This window comes from Engystomops pustulosus, chromosome 1 (genome assembly GCF_040894005.1).
Source record: "Engystomops pustulosus chromosome 1, aEngPut4.maternal, whole genome shotgun sequence".
Taxonomy (NCBI): domain Eukaryota; kingdom Metazoa; phylum Chordata; class Amphibia; order Anura; family Leptodactylidae; genus Engystomops; species Engystomops pustulosus.
The window spans coordinates 7,500,565-7,516,485 of record NC_092411.1 but is presented as its reverse complement, the minus strand read 5'-3'; positions in this window follow the sequence as shown (position 1 = coordinate 7,516,485).

The following is a 15,921-nucleotide window of genomic DNA, read 5'->3' as shown; positions in this document are numbered from 1 at the left end:
TTGCATTGACTCGAGCAGTTCTCGAGCGGGTGAAATACTCGTCCAAGCAATGAGTCGTTTCGAGTACTCTAATACTCGAACGAGCATCAAGCTCAGACGAGTATACTCGCTCATCTCTTATCCTTATTAATATTTTCTAGAAATAACAAATAGAATTTTTTTCTATAAAGCTCTTATGATTCAGATTTTGACCGACATTCTTAGAGCCGCATCCAGAAATTTTAAGTTTTTACTAAAAAAAAAAGCAAGTTACATACAACAGTTTCTTCATTGTGTGTCACCATTTTATTAATGTAAGTGAAGGAAGAGGGGCAATTAACATGTGTACAATCTAATTGGTGTCATTAGAGGCTCCTGTGATTTAGGAAAAGATGCCTTTCATTTAGAGCCCAATGATGCAAGACTGCCTCGCACTCCTAAGATTAGAACATTAGCATTAATACAGCAAAGCAAATTACTAATGATTATAAACTCTTTAAGACGGATAACCACTCAGCTGGAGAGTGTTTATTTTATAGGGCATCGGTTTTAGTTTCAAACGTCTAAAAATGTAGAAAACGCATCAGTTCTGCTTTAACAGTTTCTTAAGTGTAAATCTTATCAAGATCTAGAAATTGGATTTGGATTTAAAGTTTTTTTTTCGCTTTTCGGACATTTCTATAGCTCTGTAGAATCTAATATATAAAAAATAAGAATCTTAGAATCTTAGCTGTAAGGTTAAGTCCGGCCCTATGCCCCCCGACCCCCCGCCCCATCCATTTTCCTGGTTTGTTACTTGCCGAGATTAGTGTGAATGCACAAGGACAGTATCTACAGCAGATTTCAGGAATGTCGATCTGCTGAAGACTAACAACATGGTCATTGGGTGCAGAGAGCCCACAGTCATGTGCAGTTACCTACAGGTAACAAGTTACACGTGGTTCAGGTGCATCCCTGCACAGTGATTCCGGGGCCAGTACGTGCTGTGGGTACGGTGATTGCACAATAAAGCTCGGATGTGCTATTCGGGCTTTATTGAATTTCTGTGCAGGCACAAGGAGGAAATGAGTTGGTTCCAATGCACCTCATCTGCCCCATCTCTAAATAAGTATATTGATTTGGGACACTAAACCAATGGTCTATAAGGACCTGTGGGTGGTTTCCTGTCTAAAATCATCCTGACAGGTTCTCTTCAAGTATTCACTTTAATTAAAGGAAACCTACCACTTGAAGTGGCAGGTTTCAGAAGAAAACACCGAGCACCAGCTCAGGCTGAGCTGGTGCCGGTGCTTATTTTTGTTAGTGTTTTAAACCGCGGTATCGCGGTTTAAAACCCTTTTAAACTGTATAGCCGGCACAGGGAGGTACGCGCTCGGCGCTTACCATGCGCGCGGCTACATAGGAAGTGAAGGAGAGCCGCGCGCATAGTAAGCGCCGAGCGCGTACCTCCCTGCGCCGGCTATACAGTTCCTTTAAGGTCACACAATTCCACTCATCAAAGTTTTATGTCGAAGTAGTATAGCAGTCATTAGAGACCTGCCCCTTCCTGGGGTCAAACTATATGGTTCTCCAGAGGGAGCTATACAAATATATACAAATATTTTCCCAAAAAAGCAATGATATAAATGATATAATAATAGTCTCCAATTAATGGTCAAACCTAACATTAGTTAGGGAGATTTGCTAATTTGGAGACCCCATGGAGATACAGTCATTGGGAGTCATTTACTAAGGGCCGATTCGCGTTTTCCAGCGGTGTTACCCGAATATTTCCGATTTGCACCAATTTTCCCTTTATTGCCCCTGGATTTTGGCGCACGTGATCGATTGTGGCGCATCGGTGCCTGCATGCACACGACAGAAATCGGGGGCGTGGCCGAACGAAAACCCAACGGATTTGGAAAAACCGCCGCATTAAAAAAAAAATTGTGTCGCGGGACTCGCGCTTACCTTCACCAGGAATAGGCTCGTGCATTCCGGCAGACCTCGGGGAACTTCAGCGCAGCAGCGACATCTGGTGGATGGCGGAGGAACTACCTTAGTGAATCGCCGGAAGACCCGAATCCACCGCACAGAACGCTCCGCTGGATCGGGAATGGGCCAGGTAAGTAAATCTGTCCCATTGTTCCCTCTATAGTCCCCTGTTCTACCATAGCTTTTAGGTACGCATGATGAAATGAGTGATTTTTAATATTAAAACTTGTATACCCTTGGTCCCGGGGACCCAACAGAGATTTTGCAGAAATACAGCCCTGTCTATGGTGTGGCAGGTGTCATAAGATATTGATGTGAAACACATAAATAATCATTAAAAACTAAACGGAGAGAATGCTAAAATGAGCCATAACTTTAATTACTTTTTTTGTTTTTCTTTCTTTATATGAACTGCCACTTTTTCATATTCTGCCAGGGCTGTGCTCATCCATTAATTAGTATCATATATTCCCTTGTAGCAATTATCCTCAATTAATTGTTCTCACTGAGCCTGCAAATAAGTGTCAGATTGCTGGATAAACCCTTAGATCACAATTTATTTGCAATTAACTTTGTTATTTGTTTAAGTTTGTCTGTGTTGCCTTTAATTTATATCCTTATGCATTTTGCTTGTTGGTTCTGGTTATTTACTGAAGTCAATAGAATGTGACCTGAGCCTCTTTAGTGCATGGAGATAAGTGGGATTCTAAGAAAAGTCATTGTTTATTTCAATTGTTGCTATCTTAATTGTTTTTGGAAAGAAAAATAAAAAACACATTCGACAAATTAGTTCCGTGACTGGTCCGTGCATTTGATACGAGCTTGGGTACAGTCCACAGGAACAACAGACTTTTATCTTCTGTGTGTAGCTTTTTTTGTTATATTTATGCTTTTTTACTGTGTTATAATATGTGCCTTATACTGAAAAGAAAACTATTTGGTGCACATTGTGCACATTGGGGGTCATTTACTTACCCGGTCATGTTGCGATCCAGCGGCGCATTCTCCGACGAGGATTTGGGTCTTCCGGCGATTCACTAAGGTCGTAAACCCAATGTCCACCAGTTGTCGTTGCTGCGCCGAGATCTACTGGAGTTCACCAGCCTATTCCTGGTGCATGTGAGTGATTGATCCTGTGACACAAATCGTTTTTTAAATTCCGCGGTTTTTCCGAATCCGTCGGCGCAATCCGATTGCGGGCGCCAAAATCCCGGCAGAATTCGGTGCGGATCAGAAAAATTTGTGAAACCTCGCGACAATGCACGATTCGGACTCTTATTAATAACCCCCATTGTGTCATAACCACTTACCAGAAAGAATGGTTGGTTCAAAGTTGTAGAAAAGAATTGAGAAGACTAGTAGATAGGTTGAGAAGAGCAAAGCTGCCCAAGACAACCAGGATTTAAGTCCAAAAGAAATCTGATAATATCAGGAAGACCAAAAAATCTTGCCAGATAGGAATTCAAATGCACTGTCAAAGTGTCACCATGTGTTGCTGCTCTCTTGAAGGGATGGTAAGGTATGGTTCACCCCAATGGGAAATAAGTCCGGGAATTCTTTCACTGTAGTCAGGTTTCACAGTTAAAAGTTACAAAGCAATGCAAGAAACACATGGGGCTGACTTCTCTAATCTTCTTCATGGCAGAGGAATGGTTCCTTGCTTAGGATAGGCCTGAGCGAGCTGTCCATATCTTTCTCAAGGCTGGTACCCTGGCAAAAGACAAGGAGCCCAGGGTCCATGGCAGAGTATCCCTGTCTCAGCATCTTCTTCCGGTTGACCAGGTAGACTGGCAGTCTTCTCCTCCAAGCTTGATCCCCAACTACAAGACACTGCAAGGACTGGGACTTTTTTCTTTTTTATTCCTTTTTATTTCCGCACAATCAATGACAAAGAACTCTCCCATAGACTTACATTGAGTTCCCATAATAAAAGTTTCTAAAGAGGTAAACAACTTTCCAGGCATTTAAATGGTTAACACCCGCAATCTGTTCTAGCACCGATCATGGGTGTTACCTGTGGGTGTTAAGCCTGAGTGCCTTGAAATTCTGGCTGACCAAACGCTGCAATCTTGGGTATGGAACTGAACATAGTGATTTGGGGACCAAAATGCAATGTTCAGCCAAAAACTGAGGTTCGGCGTTCCGGCGATCAGTGCTGGCCATGAGAGGACATTAAGCACAACTTATGGTCAGCACCGATCACAGTGTGACCAAGAGGGGACCTTAAGCACAACTTATGGTCAGCACTGATCACAGTTAAGCCGGATCGCCGAACCTGAACTTGTTGCTGAACATTGTGGTTCGGGGCCACTACTTGTAAAGAATGAACTTTGTGTAGCTCCTACTATAGTCAGTAAGAATAAAAATGAGCATTGCTTTGCATTTTCTTGATAGTGTTCACTACGTGTTACATAAGACAGGGTGATACATGGAGCCATGACCTCTAGATTTTTTGTGGCATGTACAGGTCTGTAAAATACTGACTTCTGGTAAAGTTCAGACAAAATGATTGTGCCATGACCCTGTGCTCTATGTAGATTCTCCTTTGGGTCTAACCTTGATGAACCAAGAATAGAGGTTGCATGTATAATTCCTAGGCAGTGGCTGTAATTAGCCTCAGTGCAAACTTTGTGCCGGGGAGCCCCAGATACCAAAACCCTCATCGATGTCCACATCTAACACATTACACTTGAGAATACACACATAGTATATATACACGTTACACATACATACACATAAATATGCACCTGTAATGTATACAAATATACCAGAAATAAATGTACTGCACACATAAATATATACCAGCAATATATTAAATATAGCGACAATAAATGTACTGTACAAAAAAGCTGATATACATATAGCAGAGATAGATTGCACTTATGGGTTAACTCCGTCACAGTTGCTTCCCTCTCCCTCTGTGTTGGTCCATCCTAGTCTGTGTCCTTGTGGGTTCGTCACAGGTGACAATTCTCCATCAGCTCTACAACATCACAATGACTCCCCTGCAGGATTTACCAGCCAGTCAGCTCCGTGCCATACATCTCCACACCGTGCCACTAAAAATATCCCTTATATTATTATTCCAGTATAGTATCCCCTAGATAACTACTATGTCCCCCTCTGTGCTGCTAAATAACACTCCATACAACTGAACACGCTGCCCCCTTCTATTATACTAAATAATACACAGGGACCGAAACCCTCAATATATTATATCCCCTAAATACCTATATAAATACATTTTTATACTACATAAATATATATTTTGCCCACTAAAAATATTTATTTACAGCGGCCCCTTATTTATATATAGCATCCACAAATTTTTATACAGCAGCTACATACCGCTTATTGAAAAGTACCACAGTCTCTATATTTAATAGTAACGCCCCTGATTTATATCACAACTGAACCCCCATTAATATATATTTATTAGCAACTAGAGATGAGCGAGCACTAAAATGCTCGAGTGCTCGTTACTCGGGTTGAACTTTTCCCGATGCTCGAGTGCTCGTATCGAATAACGAACACTAAAGAAGAACACATTGCAGATGTTTGCAGATGTTTTTACTGAAATAACACATTGAATGAACACAGTGAAGAACACATTGCAGATGTTCGCGCACATCTGCTAACTTATCCAAAGACACGCGTGCCGAACGGTGTTCTTCACAATAGTATATGAAGAACAATACCGTATTTTCCAGGCTATTAGGCACACCGGACTATAAGACGCATTAGTAGTCAACACCTTATATATATGGAATAATTCCATATTTAAGGCGCACCGGACTATAAGGCGCAGGGTCCGGGGGCGTGGCGGAGGTCCGGGGGCGTGGCAGGAAAACGGAGCGAAGACCGACCCGGCAAGAGGTGACCGGTCTCCGGGGAAGGGGGTCCGTTCAGGTGGAGGAGGGCAGCGGAGACAGCAGATCTCCAGTGGGAACGGCAGACCAATGCGGCAGAAGTTGGCTTGCGCTATGGCGCCTGTTCGTGCCGCGTGGTCTGAAGTAGCAGGAACCTATGTAAGTAGGGTCCGCTGCCCTCCTCCATACATAGGGCGCACCAGACTATAAGGTGCACTTTGGATTTCTAAGGAAATCCTAGGTTTTTATGTGCCCCTTATAGTCTGGAAAATACGGTATGTGTGAAGAACACATTGCAGATGTATGGAAACATCTGCAATGTGTTCTTCACACATATTGTTCTTCACATACTATTGTGAAGAACACCGTTCGGCACGCATGTCTTTGGATAAGTTAGCAGATGTGCACGAACATCTGCAATGTGTTCTTCACTGTGTTCTTCACTTAAATGATACTGTGTTCACTGTTTTCATTGTATTCTTCACTGTTCTTCACTGTCTCTTCTTAACTAAATGCTTGATCTCGAGCAGGGGAAATACTTGCCTGAGCAACGAGCCGTTCCAAGTATGCTAATACTCGAACTAGCATGAAGTTTGGACGAGTATACTCGCTCATCTCTATTCTAAAGCCTTTTCAATGAATCTGATGGGCAGTGTAGCTCCAAAAACAGACATAGAACTGTCCCAAGGAGCCGCCTAATGAAAAATGACCTGAAACTTTTAAATTGCACAATAAGTAAATACAGTGGGGCACATTTACTAAGGGTCCGCAGCCGCGAATCCGTCGGGTTTTTCCCGAATATTTCCGTTTTGCACTGTATTTCACGGGATTGTGGCGCACGCGATCAAATTTTGGCGCAATCGCGCCGACTTTCGCGCGACAAAAAAACGGGGGGCGTGGCCACTGGACAACCCGAAGGATTCGGAAAAAACGCGGAATTTAAAAAGCCATTTGTGTCGCAAGATCAGGCACTCACATACACCAGAAAAAAGCAGGTGAACTTCGGCGGACCTCGGCGCAGCAGCGAAACATGGTGAATATCGGTGCACGGACCTTAGTGAATCCCGGCAGAACACGAATCAGCGTCGGAGAACCCGCCGCTGGATCGCGACTGGACCAGGTAAGTAAATGTGCCCCACTGTGTAGATTCAAAAAGTCTACAGTGGGTTTAAAATTTCATAATGTTCATTAAATGAGAATATATTGTGAGCATGAGGCTCAAGCAATCTCTTGGCTATGTAGAAATGATCAAACAATTACATGTCCAGAAACTATTTAACTCTGATTTTCCATGCTTCTCCAACATTGCCGTCGACTTTTATCAAATAAATTGAATAAAATTAGAAAGTTAGCTAACCAGAGAGATGTACACACCATTCTTCTCCCGCATTACGCGTAAAGACGGGGCCGCGGCTATAATTTTTTCCAACCGACTGTGAATAAAACATATTTTAAAAATAATGTGGTGTGTAATTATTATTCTTTGACTATATTAAGAGTCATTTTGGTGGATGTTGCGCTGAAGTCCCATTGGGCAAACTGTAATTTGTGTCAATGCTTGTTATAATGCTCCATTAATATGGTAAAACATATTGCTTTAGGTTTCAGAAGTTGAGTTTACCACTTGGTGGATGACTCATGGCACATCCAAGTTTATCAGAATATCTACGAGGCTTCAAGGAGGAGACTTTTGAGATGAGATTAAAATCTCCGACTACAACGACACCAAAGAGCATTGGATGCCCAGGGCTCTGTCATTGGTCTCCAAGTAGCATTTCTTAAGATTGTGTTTTTGTTTTCTACACATGAAGAGAATCCCACAAGACCCTCCATGCTTTCTGATCCAGTTAAGCCATCACTAGGATTCCCATGTCATGAATTCTAAGATCCTTACACCTTACCCATTTTTTCAGTGGATGCACTGCCTGCTTTGTCTACATATCTAACAAGAGAATTTGTCAATAGATAATCAGTATTCAGTATTCTTCTTCACCTTTAGGTTTTTAATGGATTTTTAGAACAAAAATATTGTTGATAACTAGAGATGAGCGTGCACTAAAATGCTTGAGTGCTCGTTAATCGAGTCAAACTTTTTTCGATGCTCGAGTGCTCATTTCGAATAATGAACCCCATTGAAGTCAATGGAAGACTCGAGCATTGTTCTATGGGACCAAGGCTCTGCACAGGGAAGCTTGGCCAAACACCTGGAAACCTCAGAAAAGGATGGAAACACCACGGAAATGGACAGGAAACAGCAGGGGCAGCATGCATGGATGCCTCTGAGGCTGCTTAATTGCACCATTATGCCATAATTATGGGCAACAGCATGGCGATGACAGAGTGACGGAGTGAGGCGAGATAGCATCTAAAACACCCAATAATTGACCCTGACACTATAGGGGACGGTGTGTGGAGGCAGCAGCAGCGGCAGGCTAGAGAGTGGCATGGCAACATACCCCGAATGGCCTGAGGATTAAAACCAAGGGAGCAATGGAGACAATGTGTGGAAGCAGCTATAAAGACGTCGTGTAAAGGCTGCTATAAAGACGACGTGTGGAAGCTGCTATGGAGACAATTAAATTTGGATAGTGCCTGTATGTGGCAGTCCAAAAAAGTTTTCAAAACAGAGGAGCGGGTAGGTGGCCCTCCAGAAAAATTAAATACATAGAGTACCTGTATGTGGCACTCCCAAAAATTGTTTAAAACAGAAGACCGGGTAGGTGGACCTCCAGAAAAATTAAATACATAGAATACTATAGCTAGAGCCAGTTGGCCCTGGCAAAAAATAGCTAGTTGCCTCTGTTTTAGTGTACAAAGAGGAGGAGAAGGAGGAAAACGAGGAGGAGTGCATACATGAGAATTATTCAGGTTGAGCTGCTTTCACCTGGTGGAGAGTAATCCAGGCTTTATTCATCTTGATAAGCGTCAGCTTGTCAGCGGTGTCAGTCGACAGGCATGTACGCTTATCGGTGATGATGCCACCAGCTGCACTGAAAACCCGCTCGGACAACACGCTAGCGGCAGGGCAGGCAAGAACTTCCAAGGCGTACAGCCCCAGTTCGTGCCACATGTCCAGCTTTGAAACCCAGTAGTTGTAGGGAGCTGTGTGATCATTTAGGACGATGGTATGGTCAGCTACGTACTCCCTCACCATCTTTCTGTAAAAATCAGCCCTACTCTGCCGAGACTGGGGACAGGTGACAGTGTCTTGCTGGGGTGACAAAAAACTGGCAAAGGCCTTGTAAAGCGTACCCCTGCCAGTGCTGGACAAGCTGCCTGCTCGCCTGCTCTCCCTCGCTACTTGTCCCGCAGAAATACGCCCTCTGCCGCTAGCGCTGTCAGATGGGAAAGACTGTTTCAGCTTGTGCACCAGGCCCTGCTGGTATTCATGCATTCTCACACTCCTTTTGTCTACAGGGATGAGAGTGGAAAGATTTTGCTTCTACTGTGGGTCCAGGAGAGTGAATACCGAGTAATCAGTGCTGAAAAAAATTCTTTGAATGCGAGGGTCACGGGATAGGCAGCCTAGCATGAAATCTGCCATATGCGCCAGAGTCCCAACGCGTAAGAATTCACTCCCCTCACTGGCCTGACTCTCCATTTCCTCCTCCTACAACTCCTCCAACTCCTCTTCTTCTGCCCATACACGCTGAACAGTGAAGGACTGAGAAATGCTCCCCTCTTCTGTCTCGCCGACATTCTCCTATTCTTCCTCCCTCCTCCTCCTCCACCTCCTCCGATACGCGCTGAGAAACAGACCGGAGGATGCTCTGGCTATCAGCAAAGGAATCTTCTTCCCCCGTTTCTTGTGACGAGCGCAAAGCTTCCAACTTCATGCTGACCAGAGAGCGGGATGGTGAGGATGATGATGGCGGCATCGCCACTGACCATCTGTGTTGACTCCTCAAAGTTACTCAGCACCTGACAGATATCAGACATCCACGTCCACTCCACATTGTAGACTTGAGGAAGCTGACTGACTTGACTAGCTGTTCTGGTAAAAGTTGACATCTGGCAGTCTACAATCGCTCTGCTGATAATCGCGCTGCTGATAAACTCTGGATAACATGGTTAATGTTGAATTCCTCCTCGTGGGCACGTCGCACAACAGTCGGTGAGCGGGCAGTTGGAGGCGGCGCTGCGCTGCCCTGAGAGTGGCAGCATCTGTGCTGGACTTCCTGAAATGCGCACAGATGCGGCGCACCTTCGTGAGCAAATCAGACAGATTGGGGTATGTCTTGAGGAAACGCTGAACTATGAGATTTAACACATGGGAAGGCATGGCACATGTGTCAGTCTGCCGAGTTGCAGAGCCGCCGCCAGGTTACGGCCGTTGTCACACACAACCATGCCTGGCTTCAGGTTCAGCGGTGCCAGCCACAGATCAGTCTGCACCGTGATGTCCTGTAATAGCTCTTGGGCGGTGTGCCTTTTATCGCCTAGGCTCAGCAGTTTGAGCACCGCCTGCTGTCGCTTAGCAACAGCACTGCTGCTGCGCCTAGAGCTACCGACTGATGGCACCATGCCCATGGATGGTAATTCGGAGGAGGAGGAGGGGTAGGAGGAGGAGGAGGAGGCATAGTAGACCTGAGAGACCGTGATCGAGGTAGGCCCCACAACCCTCGGCATCGGCAGTATATGAGCGGCCCCAGGGTCAGACTCGGTCCCAGCCTCCACCAAGTAAACCCACGTGCTGGTGCAGGGCTGGGACGGCACATCTGGAAAAGTAGTGGCGGCTGCCTATAGAGCAGCATCTCCAGGCTCAGTAACTTGGAGATGTGGACGTTGAGGGCTTAGGCATGTGGGTGGGTGGAATTGTATTTCCTCTTGCGCTCCAGCGTATGGGGTATAGACAGCTGAACACTGCGCATGGAGACACTTGAGTATGCTTGAAAAAGGTGGACACTCACGTTGCATCCTTGAAATAAAGATCACCCTGCCTTGAAACACTAATTGGAGTGCTGCTGCCTTTCCTAAAACTATAGATAGGAGATACATAGATAGATAGATAGATAGGCGTTAGATAGATAGATAGATAGGAGATAGAGAGATAGGAGATAGATAGATAGATAGATAGATAGATAGATAGATAGATAGATAGATAGATAGATAGATAGGAGATAGATAGATAGGAGATAGATAGATAGATAGATAGATACTGTTGACATGTCAGTGAACTTTTGTAATTTTTTTTCTAAAACGTCTTGTTTTACATTTCTGCTGAATGCCAATTGTTAAACAGAAACAGTCACAAGAAACATTTGCTATGATTTTAGTTTTTACGGCTTATAAACAATTAGCAAATAATTATAATGGAATTCTTTCCGTGGTAAAGCAATCAAAATATAATTCCCGATCCTGTGAAGCAGCTTCAGACATGTTGGAATGGCAATGAGCAATATTTACTAGCGTTAGTACGAAGCACGACGCCTTTTAAAAATGAATATGGTCAATTATTATGAGAAGAGAAAAGCGATGATGTTGGAGCCATAAAGATCCGATGATTAAATTACATCCACTATCAGTCTTCCTTTTTGACAGTGTTAGAGGGTAAAGTAAAACGCAGATGATGATGCGGCATTACAAAGACATCGAAAACTGCAGTCACATTCAGCAAGGGCTAAATATGAATTAGGAACAAGTCAAAAAAGCCTTTATCTGGAGGCGACTCCCCACTTCCTCATAATGACCGACATAGACCTACAGACATTGAGGATGAAATTTTAGGAAATTTAATAGGAAACACATTTTTGCTGTATATTAATAATTTTTACAGTTGAAGAAAGGTAAACTAAGGAAGGTAAATACACTACACATGGTAAAGTAAAGTACACTATTTGTGCCCTATTGTCACGGGTGGTCCCGCAACTCCCGACTCCATCCACAATGCATGCGCGTTCCCGACGGCATGCCGGCTTCACTAAATTTAAAGTGCCAGCGCGCTGTTAATTGGCGCTGCCCATTTTCGGAAGATGTATAAGTCCGCCTATTCCTGCACAACCTGCCGGATGTTTGAGCCAATGCCATAGAGAACGCTCCCCTGCGATATCCCTGAGTATTCCTGCGTTCCTGTTTGTTCCTGTGTTCCTGTTCCCGTGCTCCTGTGTGTTCCAGTCCGTTCCTGTGTTCTCATTTCCCTTCTGCCTGGACCTATCGCTGCTAACCCCGGGTTGGACTTGACCTTGCATCTCTGCCACCTGCCCTGACCCTGTGCCTGAACTTGACCATGAAACTGTCTCCGCAAATGTACCACAACCTTGCATGCCACCACAGACTAGTCGCACCTGTGGAATGACCTGGTGGTACCCTGCCGCAGCAAGACCATCCCGCTTTTTGGCGAGCTCTCGTGAAGACCGTATGCCACTTAGATTCCGGTCCCAGGTGTCGGCTAATACCACCTCATGCGGTGGTCCAGAGGATCTACTGATCCCAAATCCTGACACCTATATTCTAGAAATCATTTAGGAGAGAGCTCAGAGGCTTGTCATAACATTCTTAAAGGCAAAAATATTCATGATCTATGCTAAAGATAGGTCCTCAATATTGGTTCGGCTGGGTTCTGTCTCTCAGGACTTCCACAGATCGTCTGTTCTTGATTTATGGAGAATGGAACAGGAAGCAGATGGCTCTGCTGGGATATGGGACAAATTATTCTTTGCTACAATTATTTTTGGGGAGGATGACGTCGTAGAGAAGCGATGATCCTCCACAAAGTGGTGCCATGCAAGAGTTACCGGCATGTATTTCCCAGCTTGCACATGCCACATTGATTTAAATGCCTCCATTGCAGGCATTTAAATCAGTGGACCGAAGCTCGGTCCTAGATTTGGGGTTCAAAACCAGCAAAGTATTGCATGGATCCGGATCCGAACTTTGCGGTTTGAGTCTGCTCAACACTACCTAAGCGTTTAGTACCAGCATCGATCATGGTTGTTATAGGCAGGGGAGCTGAGCCAAACTCATTGCCTTTCTCCGCATCATTAATTGGATTTGATAATTAGTTGTCTTTTTACCAGCAATGTACTTGCACATCTTCAGTATACCAACATCATTGAAGGGGGACACGCACCCACAAAAATATCTGTAAAGTGTGAAGAATAATCAATAATTACTATCCTGCTCTTCAGGTCCCAGCACAATCCATCCATTATTTGGTCTAGAAATTATTTAACCCCTCTCTGACCACTCGCTGACTTTAGATGTCAGCGGACACAGTTTTCTACTGCTCCTGTGCTAGTCACCCGGAGACGCCCGGTTTATTACCACATCTGCCTTTCCTGCTCCTCACACCATCACGCTGAAGTACTGCAATGCAGAGAGGAGAAGAGTCTAAAGGGGTTAATCGGAGGTGCTGGGTTTGAGCAGACCCAGTACAGCTCTTATCAACATCAGCCCTTACAGGGGGTCGTTTCCTTTGGAACTGGGGCTCTTACAGATGCCCCAGTTACAGGGGGAAAACTTGTACCGGAAAAAAAAAATGTAAAAATTAAAAAAAAAAAAGCTGTGGAAATGGCTTTTATGACCTCATGGGGCATATAAAGCAAAAACACACACACAAAAAAAATATTAATACATTCGGAAAAATATAGTCAACTTTCCCAATATAATAAAAAAAATAAAAAACTCAAACAAAGAACATCAAAAAAAATTCATAGTATATTTTATTGAAAGTTTATTGCCCCCCCCCCCCCAGGATCCCCCAATGAACCTACCATCATGCTTTTGGGTAAGCATTAACTGTTTATTTGTATGGTGGGAGCCGGAAGGTACCTCCGGTCTCCTCTCTACATAGGACTGATTAAGGATAGCTATTTATTAATATTCCCGTCTGCATTACTCATTATTTATCAGACCTTTGAGTTACCTATTTAGTCTTTGGTTCTGGGGTTTCCTGAGGACGCTTGTGTTTTTATGGGTGCCCCAATTTCCATCAGGGGACACTTGTTTCCCCTTTTTTTCTTTCCCTATTATCTGGTATATATCTTGTATTGTGTGGATTATTATTTCAATAAAATATACTATGAATTTTTATTGATGGTTTTTTTGCGGCTCTCTTTGTTTGAGTTTTTGATTGGACATTTGTTCGAGAGTTGTAACGATACAGTATAGAATTAGATTGGCTTCCATTTTTTGGTGTTGTTAATAAAAAAAAAAAAAATACCCTACTATACTACAAAAAACATCGTTTGCCTGAGACTATACATATTATGTATCCAAACGACCAAAACAGTTTGTTTGAAATGTTATACTATAGATTACAAAGGAAAATTTTTTTTCCATTTTAATTAATATTTAAATAAAATATTATAAATAATAAGAAATAATATAAAATAAATAAAATAATAATAAAACTAATTAAAACGAAAAATGAAAAAAAAATCTTTAAACTTTTATCATGTTTTAACTAGACCCTTTGTGTTGCAAACACAATTTTACGGCAGCATGCAAAAAAAAAAAAAAAAAAAAAGTTATGGCCCGTAAACCGCCAAACCACAAAAATTCACTACAAAAAGCCCCGGTCTTCAAAGCCTTTTCAGGCTGCCTCATTAGGAAGCTAAGAGAAAACTCCACCCAAAATAAACTTACTCCATCCATCATGGTGTTCCAGTTACTAGGAGATGCAAATCTGTGCCAATATGGTGAGAGACATGCACTCCACCCTTTTTGGTGCGTTGGTGAGATTTGACCACATCATCTAAGAGGTTGACGGCCACCAAATGCATCTGTTAGTGGTGGAGTTTACCTGTATCACACTACAGAAACTCAAAAATGATGACCGCTTTCTATATATCGTAAACAACACAAAGCACAATGGTTCGCTATTTTCATGATTTTGGAAGGGAATTAACCGACCCCTCTCTGTGGTAGCAAAGCAAAAATCTATGATTTCAATTATGTAAATACAATATATATATAATACACTCAGTCCCCGGTTATGTACAAGATAGGTTCCGTAGGTTTGTTCTTAAGTTGAATTTGTATGTAAGTCGAAACTGTATATTTTATCATTGTAGATCCAGACAAATTTTTTTGCCCCACTGACAATAAAAATTCCAAATTTTTTTGCTGTAATTGGACCAAGGATTATCAATAAAGCTTCATTACAGACTCCTTACAGCTGATCATTACAGTCTGGGACTATAGTAACATCCAGAGAGGTCACCAGAGGTAACAGGGGGCAGAGGGGGTCCGTCTGTAACTAGGGGTCATCTGTAAGTTGGGTGTCTTTAAGTAGGGACCAACCGTATATGATTGTGTTGTGTGGAGTCATATGGTTATATCCAAATGTACTATATATAGTGTAAATATTGTATATATGTATAGAAATATCTGTATACATACATATATATATCTACTATATATAACCAGCAGATAAAAGGTGCGTAAAAATTTTTTATATTCTAATATATGAAGAAATAAAATCAGAACATTGACTTGAAAATTATTCATATTTATTGCCCAAATAACATCATTTCATCAAGGACTGCCAAGTGTGTTACGTTGAGTGTTTTGCTTGAAAAGAGAACATCTGCTGCAGGATTTCATGTGCTGCCGGGATGAAAAGACAATTTCTCGGAGAGCGTCTCAGGAATATGACACAACATAACACATTACCAGCGGTATAATAGTCATAACGCATCGCCCTCCAGTATAATAGTTATAACGCATAGCCCTCCAGTATAATAGTGATAACTAGAGATGAGCTCGTTATTGGAGACAAACTTTTCCCGATGCTCGAGTGCTCGTCTCGAATAACGAGCCCCATTGAAGTCAATGGGAGACTCGAGCATTTTTCAAGGATACCAAGGCTCTGCACAGGGAAGCTGGCCAAACACCTCAGAAAAGGATGGAAACACCACGGAAATGGACAGGAAACAGCAGGGGCAGCATGCATGGATGCCTCTGAGGCTGCTTAATCACACCATTATGCCAAAATTATGGGCAACAGCATGGCCATGACAGAGTGACAGAATGAAGCTAGATAGCATCTAAAACATTCAATAATTGACCTTGACACTATAGGGGACGGCATGCAGAGGCAGCGGCAGCAGTGGCAGGCTAGAGAGTGTCATGGCGACATACCCTAAATGGACTCAGG